The following is an 18,609-nucleotide window of genomic DNA, read 5'->3' as shown; positions in this document are numbered from 1 at the left end:
GAAGACCCAATGCAGCCAAAAAATAAATTAAAATTTAAAAAAAAATAATCAAATGTTTTTAAAATAAATAAATACAGTCTGGATCCACATTTTTTTGGGTCAGATACATGTATTGTGAATGTTTTCTTCCAGGCTGAAGTTCTAACCAATTAATTTAATTGTGGTAAGAGCACTTAACATGAGATCCACCCACTTAAAGTATATAATACAGTATTGTTAACTATGTGCACCATGTTGTACCGCAGATCTGTTCATGAACGATGAAGAGCTTACTCATCTTGCATTAACCAAACCTTTGTACCTGTTGAACAAATAGATACGCCTGTCCTCCTCTGACAGGCTCCCATTTGTAAACTGCGCGGCCAGGTTGCCCACCAGCCCTGGCCGGATGCCGCACTCCATCCTGTCTGCTACTTGGATGAGCTGCCTGGCGATGTCCCAGATGACTTCTTCTTGACTCTCAGAATCTCCCACAGTGGCGCAAGGCAGGTGGGAAAAGACCAGTGCCCTCAAGGCATGGAGTGTGCCCACTTCCAGTAATTCATTATTTTTTATTGTGGAGTAGCACTCCATTATATAGATGTACCAAAGGTTGATGGTTGTTTTAAATCCGTTCATCAGTCAAAGGAACTTTGGGTTTTTTCCTGTTTTGGCAATTATGAATAAAGCTGCTATAAACACATGCCTAAAGTTTAGTCTGAACATAAGTTTTCATTTCACTTGAGTAAATAACTTAGGAGGGGGATGGCTGAGTTATACGGTAATATGTTAACTTTAGAGACACTACTTGTTTTCCAAAGTAGCTATACCTCTTTGCATTCCCATCAATAATGTACGTCTGGTCTAGTTACTCTGCATCCTCACTGGCACCAAGTATTTTAAGTTTGTAAGTTGTTTCTTTTCCTTTTCTTTAAAAAAATTTGAGCTATTCTAATTGGTGTGCAGTGGTATCTCACTGTGGTTTTAGTTAGCATTTCCTTAATAACTAACAATGTTGGGCATCATTTGTTTATCTACCATGCAGAAATATTCTTTGGTAAAGTATCCACTCAAATCTTTTCCCATATTTTACTGGGTTGTTTGTTTTCTTATTAATGAGTTTTAGGAGTTGCCTATATACTCTGGAACCAAATCCTTGGACAGATACATATTTTGTAAACATTTTCTCCCAATCTGTGGCTTTCATTCTCCTAACAATGTATTTAGAAGAGCAAAATAATTTTTTATTTTATGAATTGTACTTTTGATGTTGTAGCTAAGAAATCTTTGCCTAATCCAACATCTCAGAGATTTCTTCTCATGTTTTCTTCTAGAAGTTTTATAGTATTAATATTTCCACTTAGGTCTATGATTCATTTGGAATTCATTTTTTGTACATGTTGTGATGTAAAGCTTGGGATTCATTTTTTTTAATTTGGATATGCAATTATCCCAGTACTACTTATCAAAAAGATTATTTATCTACTGAATCTTTACCTATTGAACCTATCTGAACCTATGTCCAAAAAAGTCAACTAGCCATATATTTGTGGTTCTGTTCTTAACTACTGTGTTACATTGATCCATGTCTGTTCTTAGGCCAATAACACACAGTCTGATAAATGATTCAGGTTGTACAGATTTTCTAATTTTGTTCTTTTTCAAAATGACTTTGTCTATGCCAGGTATTCCCATATAAATTTTAGAGTCAGCCGGTCAATTTCTACAAAAACACTGCAATGACGCTATACATCAACCAGGGCAAACTACCATCTTAAGAGTATTGGGTCTTCTAATCCATGAGTATATCTATTTATTTGGGTCTTTAATTCCTGTCAGCAATCTTTTGTAGTGTTTAGTGTATGATTCTTACAAGTATAAATCCCTAGATATCTCATTTTTCTTTTGTTCTAAATTTTTTTAAATGACAGCTTTATTGATATATAATTCACATACCATAAAGGTCACCCTTTTAAAGTGTACAAATCAGAGCTCTTTTAGAATACTCAGGGTTGTGCAACCATCACCATAATCTAATTTTAGAACACTTCACTGCCTCAAAAATAAACCTGTACCCATTAGCATCACACCCTATATATCCTCCTCTACCCAGTCCCTGGCAATCACTAATTTTTCTGTCTCTATGCATTTGCCCACTTGCAACATTTCATATAAATGGAATCATATTATATTATATGCAGGCTTTTGTGACTGGCTTCTTTCACTTAGCATAATGTTTTCAAGGGTCATCCATGTTACAAACATGGATATATCAGTACTTCATTTCACGGCTGAATAACATTCCATTGTATAGATATACCACATTTTGTTTAGCCATTCATCACCTGATGGACATTGGGTTGTTTCCACTTTTTGGCTATCATGAATTATGTTGTGATGAACATGCATATACAAGTTTTTGTGTGGATGTATATTTTTAATACTCTTGGGTATATACCTAGGAGTGGAATTGCTGGGTCTTATGATAACTCCATGTTTCACATTTTGAGGAATGGCCAACTAAACTGGCTGTACCATTTTACATTCCCAGCAACAACGTTTAATGGGTTACAATTTCTCAACATCTTTGCCAATACTTGTTATTGCCTGTGTCTTTACTTTTATCATAATACCCATCCTAGTAGGTGTGAAGTGGTATCTCATTGTGGTTTTGATTTTCATTTACCTAATGATGTTGAGCATCTTTGCATTTTCTTCCTGACCAAACAAACAGAAAGAGAGAGGGGAAAAAACCTTACACTTATGGGGATATGTCAAAGGGACAAAGAGGCAAATTGAAAGAGCTCCCAATGACCAAAACTGGAACATTCTGAGCAAAAAAAATTTAGTAGTATATATCTGTGAGTCCATGCTGATAAATTTAAATGATTAATAAATAAGTGGAGGAGGAAACACAAATCTCCCTTGAAGAATTCTAAATAATTTACGTAGCAACTCTACATTGAAGCAGGTGGGCCATAATCCCCACTCCTTAATGGGCTGCACATAGCAACTTTCTTCCAAAGAGGATAGTATTGAAAGGAGGAAAAAAACAAAAAAAAATAACTTTACAGTGCAGAAACCTGACAAACACTATCTCAGCCAGGTGGTAAAAATCAACATCAACAGTGATAAATCACATTGATAAGATATACCCTTAATATGATGTAACGAAAGTAACACTTTACCTCTATGATCTCCCTCTAGAGAACCCATAACTCCAGTCTGATTATGAGAAAAAAAACATCAGGCAAATTCCAAGAGAAGGACATTCTACAAAATACTTGACCAGCGCTGCTCAAAAATATAAAGGTCATCAGAAACAAGAAAAGTCTGAGAAATTGTGATGGCAAAGAGGAATCTACTGAGACAAGATAAACAAATGTAAAGGGGTATCCCTGGAGAGACCAAAAAAAGAAATTAGGTAAAAACTAAGGAAATCTGAATAAACTATGGATTTCAGTTGACTACAATGTATCAGCTAATTACTAGTAACAAATGTACCATAAGAATATAAGAAGTTAATAATAGGGGAAAGTGGGTGAGGGTGTATATGGGAACCCTGTAACTATCTGTAAATCTAAAACAGCTCTCAGGGAATTCCCTGGTAGTCCAGTGGTTAAGACTCCATGCTTTTGCTGCTGAGGGCTGGGGTTCAATCCCTGGCTGGGGAACTAAGATCCCACAAGCCACGTGGCATGGTCAAAAAAAACTCCAAAACCCCACAAAAAACAGAAGAGGCTCTCAAAAATACAATCTACACTAAGAAAAATTTGTAAGCCATGTCAAATCTTGAAACCTCTTTAAGAGTAAGAATAATGATCAAGATAAACTGTAAATATCAGGAGGTTCTAGGGGTGGTTTTTTGTCTTGCCTTGCTTCTTAGAAATCCATGCTAACTCTCCTTCTTTAACAGGCAAGGAATAATTATAACCTCCTAGTTGGTCTCTCTGCTTCTGCCCTAACCCCTCCTACCCCCTGTTCTCAGCCTGAGTCACTCCCTTAAAAAATGAAGTCATATGATAGTTCAATTTTTAGTATTTTCAGGAATCTCCATACTGTTTTCCATAGTAGCTGCACCAATTTACACTCCCACCAACAGGGTACAAGGGCTCCCTTTCCTCCATACCCTCTTCAACACTTGTTATTTGTTGTCTTTTTGATAATGGCCATTCTGACAGGTGTGAGGTGATATCTTATTGTGCTTTTGATTTGCATTTCATTGATGAGTGTTACTGAACATCTTTTCATGTGTCTGTTGGCCATCTGTATGTCTTCTTTGGAAAAATGTGTATTCAGGTCCTCTGTACATTTTTTAAAAACCGGCTGATTTTTAAAAAAACATTGAGCTATATGAGTTCTTTGTATATTTTGGATTTTAACCCCTTATCAATAGAATTAAAATTAAAAATTAAATTAAAAAAATTGAACTACCATACTAACTGGCAATTCCACTTCTGGGTATTTTTCTGAAAATTCAAAACACTAATTCGAAAAGATCTATGCACACCCCCCCCCCATGTTCACTGCAGCATTATTTACAGTAGCCAAGATACGGAAGCAACCTGAATGTCCATTGACAGATGAATTGATAAAGATGTGGGGTGTGTGTATATATTACACATATAATGTGTGTATCACATACAAATATATAAATAAAATGGAATATTACTCAGCCATAAAAAATATGAAATCTTGCCATTTGAGGCAACATGGACAGACCTAGAGGGTACTATGCTAAGTGAAATCAGTCAGAGAGACAAATATGTGGAATCTAAAAGACCAAATAAATGAACAAACATAACAAAACAAAAACAGACTCACAGATACAGAGAATAAACAGGTGGTAGGTGGGGGGGATGAGCACAATAGGTAAGGGAGATAAAGAAGTTCAGACTCCCAGTTACAAAATAAATGAGTCATAGGGATGAAATGTACAGCATGAGGAATATAATCAATAATGTTGTAATAATTTTGTATGGTGACAGATGGTAACTATTTCATAATGTACAGAAATACTGAATCACTATGTTGTGCACCTGTAACTAACATAGTGTTGTAAGGTCAATTATGTTTAAAAAAAAAAAAAAAAGTAAAGCCAAATCATGAAACTCTTCTGCTCAAATCCTTCCAATGGCTTCCCATCTCACCCTAGTAAAAGCCAAAGTTCTTACAATAATCCTCAATGTACTAAGTAACCTAACTGCTGCCCCCTTAAACCTCCAATTTTATCTATTTTCCACTCCAGCCACACAGGTCTCCTGGCTCTTTCCTCAAACATACTAAGTTGGTTCACCTCATTTCCCCTCAGGTCTCTGCTCAAACTTTATCTCACTGAAGACTTCCCTGACCACCTGATATAAAATAACATCCTTCCTCTATTCTCTCTACACATTGCCTAACCCTCTAACCCTCTTTTCTTGCTTTATTCTTCTCCATAGCACTAATAAACATTCAACATTATTTACTAGTTTGCCTATTAGCGACTGAAATGAAAACTCCATTAGGACAGGGTCTTTGCTTTCATCACTGCTATAACCCCAACACCCAAAATATTGGGTTGGCAAAAAAGTTCCTTCGGTTTTTAAGTTTAAAAAAAAGAGGCACATTTTCCATTTTCACCAAGAACTTTATTGAATAACGTATTCACTGTTTTGTTCCACTACCTTCTGCCATTTTTCAGGCAACTTCATTAATTCCATCTTCTCAAAACTTTTTATATTTTTGAGCAAGAACTGTTCCAAGTGCCTTTTACAGTCTTGCAGAGAATTGAAATTTTTTCCATTAAGAGAATTTTGTAAAGACCGAAATAAATGGAAATCCAAAGGTGCCATGTCTGGTGAATATGGCTGATGAATCAGAACTTCCCAGCCAAGCTGTAACAGTTTTTGCCTGGTCATCAACGAAACATGCAGTCTTGTGTTATCGTCATGGAAGATTATGCGTTTTCTGTTGACTAATCCCAGACGCTTTTCCTCCAGTGTTGCTTTCAGTTGGTCAACTGGAAGAAGTTCTTGTTGGAATTAATCGTTTTGTTTCCTGGAAGGAGCTCATAACAGAGGACTTCCTTCCAATCCCACCATGTACACAACATCACCTTCTTTGAATGAAGACCGGCCTTTGGTGTGGTTGTTGGTGGTGTATTTCGCTTGCCCCACGATCTCTTCTGTTCCACTTTATTGTACAGTATCCACTTTTCATTGCCCATCACAATTTGTTTTAAAAGCAGAATGTTTTCATTACATTTAAGTAGAGAATCCACGTGGAAATACGGTCAAGAAGGTTTTTTTCGCTTAACTTGTGTGGAACCCAAACATCAAAGTGATTAACATAACCAAGCTGGTGCAAATGATTTTCAATGCCTGATTTGGATATTTTGAGTATGTCGGCTACCTCCCTCGTGGTATAACATTGATTGTTCTCAATTAATGTCCCTATTTGATGGCTATCAACTTCAACTGGTCTACCTGACCGTGAAGCATTGTCCAGTGAGAAATCTCCAGCATGAAACATCACAAACCACTTTTGACACATTCAGTCAGTCACAGCACCTTCTCCATACACTGCACAAATCTTTTTTTGCGTTTCAGTTGCGTTTTTACCTTTCTTGAAATAATAAAGCATAATGTGCTGAAAATGTTGCCTTTTTTATTCCATCTTCAATATTAAAATGGCTACACAAAAATTCACCAGTTTTTATAAGCTTTTTCTTTAAATGCACGCTGACATGACAGCTGTCAAAATACAATCGAACAAAATTGTTTCAAATGAAGTTGAAGACAACTAAGCGCTACTAGAGCCGTCTAACGGAGAACACCAAACGAACTTTTTGGGCAACCCAATAGTATCTGGCACATTGTAGATACTCATAAATAATTACAATCTATGTTCAGTTTCAGAAGAGAAATCACCTTTAAGTTACAACTCAATCACCTCTCAAGCAAATACGTACTGAGTACCTAACCTGATTGCCAGACATCCTGATAAGAATTGGGAAATAAAAAAATGAAGGATTGGGCTTCCCTGGTGGTGCAGTGGTTGAGAGTCCACCTGCCGATGCAGGGGACACGGGTTCGTGCCCCGGTCCGGGAAGATCCCACATGCCACGGAGCGGCTGGGCCCGTGAGCCATGGCTGCTGAGCCTGTGCTCTGCAATGGGAGAGGCCACAACGGTGAGAGGCCCACGTACCACCAAAAAAAAAAAAAAAATGAAGGATCAAGCTAGTAGGTCAGCCCTTTCTAGAAAACTGAATACCTGGAGACTTCTATCAATTTTAAGCATTGTATGAGAGTTTTCAATATAAAGCAGAGATCTAACTGGGCCACTATTCAATGGATTTAATTATTGAAGCCCAAATTAAGAACGTTCTACACCATACGTCATAGAGGGAGCAATACAGATAATTTTAACCTCTCAATAATTATATAAAAATAAACTGGATTCTTTTTAAAAAACAACATATACAAAGCACAATGGGATAAAGATTAAACGTGATATAAAAATTAGCTTTGAGTGAAACAGTAGTTCAATGAATTTTTAAAAACCAGTTAAAATTCCATGCTTCCCGCCTTTTCAAGGGTGGCGGCAAGAGCGCCATGGAGGCCTTGGGCACACATCGAGAGTACAAAGTGGTGGGGCGCTGCCCGCCAAACGGCCCACACTGCCCCTCTGTCGCATGCAAATCTTTGCACCTAATCATGCTGCAAGTCCCGCTTCTGGTACTTTGTGTCTCAGCTGAAGAAGATGAAGAAGTCTTCAGGGAAACTGTCTGCTGTGGACAGGTGTTCAAGAAATCTCCCAAGGCTGAAGAACTTCTGCATCTGGCTGCACTATGACTCCCGCAGAGGCCCCCACAACATGTACCGGCAGTACCGGGACCTGACTGCAGCCGGCACCATCACCCAGTGCTACCGAGACATGGGCACACAGCGCCTTGCCCGGGCCCACTGGATCCAGATCATGGAGGTAGAGGAGATCGCAGCCATCAAGTGCCGCCGAGCAGCCACCAAGCAGTTCCACGACTCCAAGAGCAAGTTCCCACTGCCCCACCGGGTCCTCTGTCACCAGCACAAGCCACACTTCACCACCAAGAGGCCCAACGCCTTCTTTTAAATACAGGCCCTCCCCATCCCCATGTCTGCCCAAATAAAACTCACTGGGAAGACCAGAAGAAGAAAAAAAAAGTTCCATGCTTCCCTCAAAAAATTAAACATAGTCACCATATGCCCTAGCAGTCCCATTTCTAGGTATATATACTCAAAAGAACTGGAAATACATATGTTCACACAAAAACTCGTATATAAATGTTCACAGCTGCATTATTCATGACAGTGAAAAGGCAGAAACAATCCAAATGTCCAACAATAAATGGATAAGTAAAATGTGATACAGCCATACAATGGAATATTACTCAGCCATAAAAAGAAATGAAATACTAATACATGCTACAACATGGATGAACCTTGAAAACACTATGCTAAGTGAAAGAAGCCAAATACAAAAGTCCACATATAGTATGATTCCATTTCTATGAAATGTACTAAATGATCAAATCCCTGGAGACACAAAGTAGATACTGTGGTTGCCAGGGTTTAGGGAGAGGGGAGAATAGGAAGAGACTGCTTATGAGCATGTGTTCCCTTCAGGGGTGATAGAAAATGTTCTAGAACTAGATAGTGGTGATGGTTACACAGCCTCATGTAACTACTACTGAACTGTACATTTCAAAATAGTGAATTATGGGAATTCCCTGGTGGTCCAGTGGTTAGGACTCCGTGTTCTCACTGCCGAGGGCCCAGGTTCGATCCCTGGTTGGGGAACTAAAGTTCCATAAGCCATGCGGCACAGCCAAAAACAAAACAGTCTTTATTAGCAAACAACATAATTTAAAAAAATAAAAATAAAATAAAATAGTGAATTATATGATTTGTGAACTATAGCTCAATAAAAGTTACGATCATACAAACTTAGTGATTATGGGTAATTTTTCATGAAGTGTGAAACATCAACAAACAAGAAGGTGGTTATAGATAGGCTTGCTGTCATGCATGTATTCAATCTCCCTCCTGTGGTTGGCCCATCTCCATATACCATATAATAAGGATTTTTTTTGTTAATCTGTACGTAATATTTTTAAGGTTTTAAAACAAGTTTCAAATATATATATATTTTTTATGGTTTTAAAATAAGTTTCAAAATAATCTGATGGTCACTGGCTTGCTGAAGTTGTTTATTTTTTTCAAACAAAAGCCAGCCTAAGAAAATAAAAATTTATGCTGGAAAAAAAAAAAGCCTCAAAACATGGTCTTTGTTTCTAATTCCTATACCTAAATATAAGCTCCTTTGAATAAATGTACATTTATTTAATATAATAGTACCTACCGTAGTATAGCCCTTTCTAGCCCCCAAGGCCTGGATGGGTGGTAGGGTGGGAAAGAGGACTTTTACTACCCCTACATACTCCAAGCACTACAGGAGCTAAGGTCTAGGGAAGAGGAAGGAACCAAGGGCTAACAGTGACAGTTGTGTCAATCTTCAGATTCCCAACCAAGCACAAAACTTCCATCTTCCATCCCCTCCCCATACTTTCAAAGTCGGGTACACACTTAATCTTGAGGATAAGAACAGTCAGAATTTTGCAGGGGGAAGTAACATTTTCCTTCAGTTCCTGTTACTTAAATTCCAAATTTAAAAACTGACGTTTTCCTCAAAATTAAAACAAACCAGGGGCTTCCCTGGTGGCGCAGTGGTTGAGAATCTGCCTGCCAATGCAGGGGACATGGGTTCGAGCCCTGGTCTGGGAAGATTCCCACATGCCGCGGAGCAACTAGCCCCGTGAGCCACAATTACTGAGCCTGCGCATCTGGAGCCTGTGCTCTGCAACAAGAGAGGCCGCGATAGTGAGAGCCCCGCGCACCACGATGAGGAGAGGCCCCCACTTGCCGCAACTAGAGAAAGCCCTCGCACAGAATAAGAGCCAACACAGCCATAAATAGATAAATAAATAAATATTTTAAAAAAAAAAAACCAAAAGAGATTATTCTTTACCACTCTCTACTTTGTTTACTATAAGTATGACATACTTTCTGTAAGCCTCTTTCCTAATTTTAATCTAATTTGTTTAACAAAGAAAATTAAGTTTTAAGGCAGATGAGAAAGCTGTGACAAAAATCTTATCTAAAATGGCAAATTTGTGCAGTGAAGATGGCATATGATCATAAGAAAAAATGCTTTGAGTGTATTACTAATAAGCTGTCTTACGGTTTATATCCAGATATTAATAACATGTATAGATCTTCTCCTTGGGTAGCATACTCTTATGTCTGTAATACTTAAGAAATAAAACACATTCCAAGTTTTAAAATCAATCAGCAAAAATTCCATGAAATATGTTAAATCCCAGGTAAACAAGCCAGTACTTGCACACAAGTAATAAGTTACCCAAGACTGAATGATTTTGCCTTAAGTAGTCCTATTATTTTCTTCTGTTAAAGAACTTGGTCACTGAAAATATATATATTCTAATATAATAAAAACAGAATTTTCTTTAAATTTGGAAAATAATGTTTTAGTCTTAGGGTATTATCAAACTTTCAGAGTTGAGAAAGATAACCCTGGATTGGAAGTTAGGAGGCCCAGATTCCAGTCCTGATTCTGCAAATTATGTACTTCAAGACTTTCAGCAAAGCACAGGGAGTCCCAGTTCTTCTCTTTATGAAGCCTCATGTTCTGCATATTTCTAATATTCTGAGTTAAGCTAAGTATTTTTACTTCATCTATCACACAGTATTCTTCAGTATAAAATGTCTTCAAAATGAGTACACTGATAACACCAAGTTCACTGAATTAACTTTGCATGTATGTAACTTTGCGTGTATTGTAGTCTGAGGATTAAAAACAAAAAAAAACCCTGAAGCATAAGAAGAATCAGCCCTTATTAAGGAATTACTTATTGTGAGTTTGAAAAAATAAACTAATGAACCATGAAACAACTATGTAACAGCTGTAAAAAAAAAAAAAAACACACACACACAAGCTTTGCAAATAAACCACAGGATTCAAACCCAGCTCTGTACTTTACAAATTCTGCAACTTGAGGCTAACCACATAGTCTCTCTATGTCTCAGTTTCCTCAACTGTAAAATATGGTGAATAGTAACATGCACATTCATAAAGTTGTGAGAGTAAACAATAAGGCATATACATATATATATGTAGCATTTAGCGCAGTACTATATGTTTGGCACATAATGTTCAATCAATGCTATTATTACTGCACCTAAAGGTGAGGTCTGAATTTATACAACTGACTGCCAAGCATTATGCTAGGCACTAGAAGGCACAGAAGTAAAAAGGCATAAGTAAATGAACAAACATTACATAGTATAAGAGGCTTACCTCTAGGAAATGCAGCTGAGTACTGAAAGAAAGAGGAGAAAGTATTCAAGGGAAGAAAAAGAAGATTATTTCACGAAAAGATAATACCATATGTAAAGACCTAGAAATGTAAATAAGATGGTACATTAGTAGACCTTTCAGTAATTCTGCATGGGTGTACTAGGGATGGGGCTATGAGTCAGACAGGACCCAGATTATAGAAAATTATATGACAAAATCACATTTATCTTCAAGGGAATCAAAAGCCTCTAAAGAATTTTAATCAGTGTTAAATGATTAAATTTGTATTTTAAAAGAATGGTTTTTAACCAGAGGTGCTCATCAGCATCATCTGGCGGGTTTTTTCAAACTATACACTCCCAGTTCTCATTTTCAGAAGTTCTTTATTAGTTAATTCTAAGATGGGACCCTGTAAGTCACTTTGAAAAAGCTCTTAAAGCAATTCTGCCATATACCAAGAGGAGAGAATGACTCTTAGAAGGATAATCTGATAAGCACTGTGAAGAAGAGCAAGCCTAAAAGTTGGAAGGCCAAGATCCTACTGCAGAAATCCAGGTAAAAAATTATAAGGACCAAACAGTGGCAATAGTTATAGACATTTGAGAACTCTTAAAATGTGTTCATAAGAGATAAAGTGGGAAATACTCAAAAGAGGGCTAGTGAACATTACCACTTAGAGCTGGAAATTAAAAATTGGGTATCATTACCAGTTGGGTTATTTGTGAAGTCATGAAATGGATGAAATTGCCAAGTGTCCTCCCTGAGAAATGGGGCTGAGGGCAGAAGCGATTGAGACATGACTTTTGGAAGACACAGCAATCAGCGAAAGTCTCCACGGAATGGGGATATTAAGCCAACCCTGTGCCAAACCACAGGAAGAGGATAGGAAAGAGTTATGCATGGCCTGAGGTTGGAAAGCTTGCTATATAGAGCAGCTGAAAGAAGACTAGCATGCTTCAAGTGTACTGAGGGAAGGGGAGAGTGGCAGGAGACCCAAGAGACCCATTCACCTGTAAAGTAGTAGGCAAGGGGCAAACATGAAAAACCTATGGGGGTACAGTAAGGAGTCTGGATTCTATTCCATGCGCAATGGAAAACAACTGAAGGATTTTTAACCAAGGGAGTGACTAAATACATTTTTAAAAGGTGACTCTAGCTGCTATGTGCTACAAAACTTACCCTCAGTTCCCAAACTAAAATTGAAAGCAAAGGGAATCTTAAACTCAAATAAGCCTTTCATTGTCATAAGAGCCCTTTCATACAAGTATTACTATGTAAGTCTCCAAGTTTTACTAAAAATTGCTTTAAAAGCAAGTGTTAAGGGATATAGAGCTTAATGAACTTGGCTACCAACTGCTGAGTAATTCCACCGTGATGTCCTGTAGTTTAAAAAACAGTGAAAATAATAAAGTTGTCCATGGTAAAAGATACCTCCCTTCTCTTGAACCTGACTGCAGAATATCATGTGAGAAGAGACAACTCTGTGTTAAAAATAGTGAACCTTTCAGGAGATTAATGGCTACAGTAAAAAAAAAAAAAAAAAAAAGGCTATAATCACAAGTGTTGACAAGGATGTGGAGAAACTAGAATCCTCATACACTGCGGGTGGGAATGTAAAATAAAATGATACTGTCACTTTAGAAAAGTCTGGCAGTTCCTCAAAATGTTAAACACCATTATCATATGACCCAACAATTCTACTCTTAGGTACGTGTGCAAGAAAAGTGAAACATGTTTTCATTTAAATACTTTTATGAAAATGTTCACAGCAGCATTATTCACAAGAGCCAAACAGTGAAAACAACCCAAATGTCCATCAACCAGTGAACAGAAAAACAAATGAGCTATATCTAAACAATGGAATATTATTCCATTATAAGAATTTATAAGTACTGATACATGCTACAACATGGATAAACCTCAAAAACGTTATGCTTAGGCAAAGAAGCCAAACACATTTTTTGATTCCATTTCTATTAAATGTCCAGGAAAGGCAAATCTATAGAGACAGAAAATGGATTAATGGTTGCCTAGGGAGAATGGGGAGTGAGGTTTCTTTCGGGGGGAATGAAAATGTTTGAAGATTAGACTGTGGTGACACTGTGGTGACATAAACATACTAAAAATTATTGAATTGTACACTTAATACAGGAGAATTTTATGGTATGTAAATTAAATCTCAATAAAGCTGTTAATTTTTTTAAAGTGCTGGAGGAGTCAAATGGCCTGGAATCACTATCTCTAATGGGACCTCAGCAACTTACAGCTTCTTTGGGCCTTCATTTTTCTTTTGTTAAAGACTACCTCACAGCACAGGTAACTTCTATATACTGCATCACCTTGGCGCTTCAGGGGCCATTAGGGGTAGGTTCTGCAGGAGATCAGAAGGCAGAAGAGAGGAGCCTGAGTATTATCTGTCCATTCCCTCCCTGTCACAACCACGGTTCCAGCCATGCTGCATCTCTACACAACTACAGTTCCTTCTGGGCTCCAATAACTGGTGCCCAGAAGTGGCCCTTCACAGGCCCAGAAGTGGCTTCACACTGCTGCTACTCACTCAGTGTCTCAATATACCTTTTTGGTTCCCTTAACTCTGCTCCCAACCGTAATACTGAGCCCTTCACCAAAGTAACTGCAAATGAATCATCTAAGAGAAATTACGTTTCACGCAGGCCCCCAACTGATAATCGTATAAAGGAGGTACAACTGGTATTTTGTACCAACAAGTTACTGTTAAATCAAGTATGATTTCTTGAGATAAGTAAATGTATTTTAATTTTATATACATCATTAATGATCTTTATTAAAAAATCCTACTTCATTTTGTGTAAACAATACATTTAAGTTTATTAAAAAGAAGGTGTTTTTGTTTTCACTAACAAGGTGAAATGAGTAGTATGGTATTTCCTGCCTAGTGGAGCAGTAGAACATATTCAAAAACCAATCTACCAGTTCCAAACATTATCCACAACAAAGAGAGAGAGATTTTGGCATTTGTAACAGATGCCCAAGAAAGACAATGCCAAAGTCAAGGCTACTCAGAGTTTCCGTCTGTTGTTCTGTCGGAAAATAAATGAAATGTGTTGGTGATGTGGCATATGCTTGGCTATATGCATGATAACAAGAGTCTCCAAGACCTGGATTGGACACAATTCCAAAGTTCCATCTCATCTTCCTTTTTTATTTCTGCCATCACCTGTATTACTGACCTTTCCATTGAACAAAGAAAACATTTCAGGTCCAATTTTTCCCAACTCCAATATTTTTCTAGAACACTTTTCTTTTAAAAGAAATACGTCTGTCAAAGCAAATTATTTTGTGATTTGAACTGCTGCAGTAATGTATTAACTATCTGTAATGTCCAGACATTAACATTCATTTAAGAGGTAGACAAAAATGGTCACGTGAGCCCTGGATAATTCTCTCTCATTTCAGGCTATGAAGGGATTATCGAAAATGAATTAATACATAGCTGGTTACTTCTTATAATACACAATAGAGTCCATATTTCCATGATTCAAATGTATAGGTGCTATGAAATATTTTAGTTTAGTTTCTTCAATGCATCTTGTTGTGGCTTAGTCTTTCCCTTACCGAATTAAATTTCTTCCTTGTTTGAGAAACTAGTAGAGCTGAATTTTTAGTCATCACAATTTTCTTCACTAATATTAACATGGCCTAGGATTTCTGGCATTAAATAAGGAAGTCTTTCTAAAGATATACACTTATCACAATAATTCACACTTGTGAATAGTTTTGTAGACAAACATTTATACATCTTTGGTTTAATATAAGAACTTAATAAATAACATTTTAGAGGAAGGAAAAAGATTTTCAGGAGAATCAAAATCCAAAGCTTAATATTCATTTTGATACTCATTGTACTTTTTCTTCTTTCCCTATAAATTTTTTTAAATTAATTTTTATTGGAGTATGGTTGCTTTACAATGTTGTGTTAGATTTACAATGTTGTATTAGCCTCCACTGCACAACAAAATGAATCAGCCATACACATATAGATATCCCCTCCCTTTTATGTTACCACAGTGCACTAGGTGAGTTCCCTGTGCTATACAGCATGTTCCCCATCAATTGTCCATTTTATACATAGTATCAATAATGTGTATGTGTCAATTCCAGTCTCCCAATTCCTCCCACCCCACCCTTTTCCTCCTTGGTATCCATACGTTTGTTCCCTACATCTGTGTCTCTATTTCTGCTTTGCAACTAAGATCATCTATACCATTTTTCTAGATTCCACATAATATGCGTTAGTATATATTTGCTTTTCTCTTTCTGACTTACTTCACTCTGTATGACATTCTCTAGATCCAACCACGTCTCTACAAATGACCTAATTTCATTCCTTTTTATGGCTGAGTAATATTCTATTATATATCCCCTATAAACTTTAAAAAAAATTTTTTTGTTGTAGTTGATTTACAATGCTGTTAGTTTCAGGTGTTCCCTATAAATTTTAATAAAAATTAATCAGAAATTTTCCAGATGCTCTAAAGGCTTTCCTAAGGAAATTTCCAGAAATCCATAAGCCCATTAACCAAAGACTTATAATAAAACCACTAGTATTTTATACAATTGTAATTGTATTATTTATACTATTTTAAGATTGACTTCAGGGACTTCCCTGGTGGCACAGTGGTTAAGAATCCGCCTGCCAACGCAGGGAACACAGGTTTGAACCCTGGTCCAGGAAGATCCCACATGCCGCTGAGCAACTAAGCCCGTGCGCCACAACTACTGAGCCTGTGCTCTAGAGCCGGTGCTCTGCAACAAGAGAAGCCACTGCAATGAGAAGCCTGTACACTGTAAAGAGCAGCTCCCGCTCGCCCCAACTAGAGAAAGCCCGCGCCCAGCAACAAAAACCCAACACAGGCAAAAAATAAAGAAAGAAATTTATTTTTAAAAATTATATATATATATTTTAAAAAAAGATTGACTTCAGATACCAAAGCAGGTAGAATATTTATAGATTGCCTTAAAATATCCTACATGTTGGGGCTTCCCTGGTGGCACAGTGGTTGAGAGTCCCCCTGCTGATGCAGGGGACACAGATTCGTGCCCCGTTCCGGGAAGATCCCACATGCTGCAGAGCGGCTAGGCCCATGAGCCATGGCCACTGAGCCTGCGCGTCCGGAGCCTGTACTCTGCAACGGGAGAGGCCACAACAGTGAGAGGCCCGTGTACCGCAAAAAAAAATTTTAAAGCCTTTATCTTTCAGAGACATACTATGGTTGAAAGAGGCACATACATGGCATGAAATTTGCTTTGAAATAAAACAAAGCAAATATAAAATAGGGAGACAAAGCTGGTAGGAACATATATGAAACAAGACTGACCATGTGCTGAAACTGTCAAAGCTGGCTAATGGATACATAGGGATTCATTACACCAGTCTCTCTAAAATGTGTTTGCTTTGAAATTTTCCATAATAAAAATGTTGCTGTTGTTTGTAGTAGAGAAAATCAACTTCTAAGTGGCTAATTTGTGTTCTAGATTTGTTGTTGGTCCACAACAAAGGTTAATGCAGAGGAAGAAATTATAATGAACATTAGAGAAAAGGTATATATTCTGAAACAACAGTTAAAGATTTCATAAAATGTTATTCAAGTGCCATAATTTACAAGCTGAAGTACCTTAAAATTTCTTAATAAACATGTCCGTTAAGCGTGAATAACAGACATACTCATTCCAAAGTATACTTTAGGAGGAGGATGCTAAAATGTCCATAAAAAGGTGCACAATACATAAATGTTAATTAGCTGATACTACGTTAGCTGTTAATAGCAAGTCTGGAACCATCATCTTCTATGCCATATTAAAATCCGGGAAGTTAAAGAGGATCATATTCAGCCCAAACTTGCTCTTGTTAAAAATGAAAAAAGTAATACAAAGATATTAACTAACAGCAAAAGACCATCTCTAGTTGTTTTTTGTACAGCCACAGTTCTACTTTAATCCCATCCTTCCAAATGGTTCACTTTTATTTTGGCACTATACCACTAGACCTTTTCTGGCTCTGGCCAAATCAAACTCTGACTTCAATAGTTTACTGTCTGTTTAAGTGGGGATAGTGTCAGCTGTTTTTACCAGATCAATATTCATTTTTACAGTCTGCTCAATATGAGATATGTTTTAAAATGTTAAGCCATCTAATTTAAGCAGATCCAAGCAAAAGTACTTTAGCTTATCCACATTTTTGCGTTTGCCAAGCTTCATTGGGTCAGACAAATCTGGTCTCAAGTTATTTAAATAAGATCAGTGATCACACAGTAATGAGAATGATGGCATTAAATCATATGAAAATTTCCTTATTTTATGTTGTTATATCCCATAAATGCCTACAGGCTTACCATCAAAGGTTAGGCTACATGGTCAGGATCCCTAAAGAACCTTAAACTTATGGAGGGCAAATTTAAACTCTGAAATATTAGATACTAAGTCAAAGCATAATATACTCTAGTATTAAATATATTCTTTATTAAAATCAGTATCTATTGAAGACTATTATGTGACAGATATATTGGGGAGGGGGAAGGTGGAAGGGGAGGACTAAGCAGCTCAAGTTGGATTGTTAAGAAACACCCAAGGGTTAATGGACAGGGACCAACAATAAACAAGAGTAAAGAAATTTTTAATATCAAGGACTGATAAGTGCTATGAAGAAACTTAAAGCAGGGTACTAGGCAACACAATGATAAAGCAGGGTATTGATGGGGGCAGGGGTACTAAGGAGAGGCCTCTCTAACAATGTGACACTTTGAACTGAACGCAGTGAGCGAGAAAGCCATGTAGATAATCAGAGGGAAGAGTGGTCCTAGTAGAGGAAATCGCTCAAAGACCTGGAGATAAGAGCATTCCCGCTGCTGTTCAAGAAACAATGGGAAAATGGCCTGTTTCACTCAGAGATAAAAGAGACAGAGGGCAAGGGAGAATCTGTGGTCATGATTCTAGAAAAAAATGAAAGAAAAATGAGTGGATATGCTAAAACCAGATCCATGTCCTCCCATTTACCTCTTCACATAATATCTTCACACATTTTCTAACACAGCTGGCACGATGATTAACAAATACTTACTACTGATCAAAAAGAAAAAGAAAAACTGATTGCAAAAAGGCCCAGGCTGGAAAACGCCTAGTGAAAATTCAGAAACTGTGTGTTGGTAGCAGCCTGGTAACAAGTTATCTAGCATGTTCCTAAAATTTAAAACTGC

At 37.3% G+C, this 18,609-nt stretch overlaps 1 protein-coding gene, 1 non-coding gene and 1 pseudogene across 4 annotated transcripts in view; 2 read left to right on the top strand and 1 right to left on the bottom strand.

The window, feature by feature from the left end:
• Nucleotides 1-18,609, bottom strand: part of QSER1 (glutamine and serine rich 1) — a 78,467-nt gene that overhangs the window by 49,315 nt on the left and 10,543 nt on the right. The gene's annotated exons all lie outside the window — the stretch shown is intronic.
• Nucleotides 7,469-8,613, top strand: LOC116757980 (annotated as a pseudogene).
• On the top strand, nt 8,727-8,799 carry TRNAE-CUC. The gene has a single exon. It is a non-coding gene; the product is annotated as a tRNA-Glu (tRNA).

This window comes from Phocoena sinus, chromosome 8 (assembly GCF_008692025.1).
Source record: "Phocoena sinus isolate mPhoSin1 chromosome 8, mPhoSin1.pri, whole genome shotgun sequence".
Classification (NCBI taxonomy): Eukaryota; Metazoa; Chordata; class Mammalia; order Artiodactyla; family Phocoenidae; genus Phocoena; species Phocoena sinus.
This window is presented reverse-complemented; position numbering and strand designations above follow the sequence as displayed.